Source organism: Theobroma umbraticum, unplaced genomic scaffold (genome assembly GCF_002168275.2).
Source record: "Theobroma umbraticum cultivar Fairchild unplaced genomic scaffold, ASM216827v3 scaffold_106.0, whole genome shotgun sequence".
Lineage (NCBI taxonomy): Eukaryota > Viridiplantae > Streptophyta > Magnoliopsida > Malvales > Malvaceae > Theobroma > Theobroma umbraticum.
Genome location: NW_018397276.1, coordinates 2,505,479 through 2,505,706, shown reverse-complemented (window position 1 = coordinate 2,505,706; position 228 = coordinate 2,505,479).

Below are 228 nucleotides of genomic sequence, written 5' to 3'. Positions count from 1 at the left end.
ATGCACTTTTGGTGTAGCCTTTAAAACATGTGTAACATTTGTGAGTTCTTAATTCTTGTCCTTTGTTGTTGCATGTTGAATCAAACAAGCTTCAAAAACTTTCTTTGGATTTTCCATATCAACAACCTTGTTTGGTAACTCATCAACTACATCTAGAAAAAGGATGGGAAGGATATATGGCTTGACTTGAGGTGGTGTAGATACTTCCTTCTCTTGCTCAATTTCTTC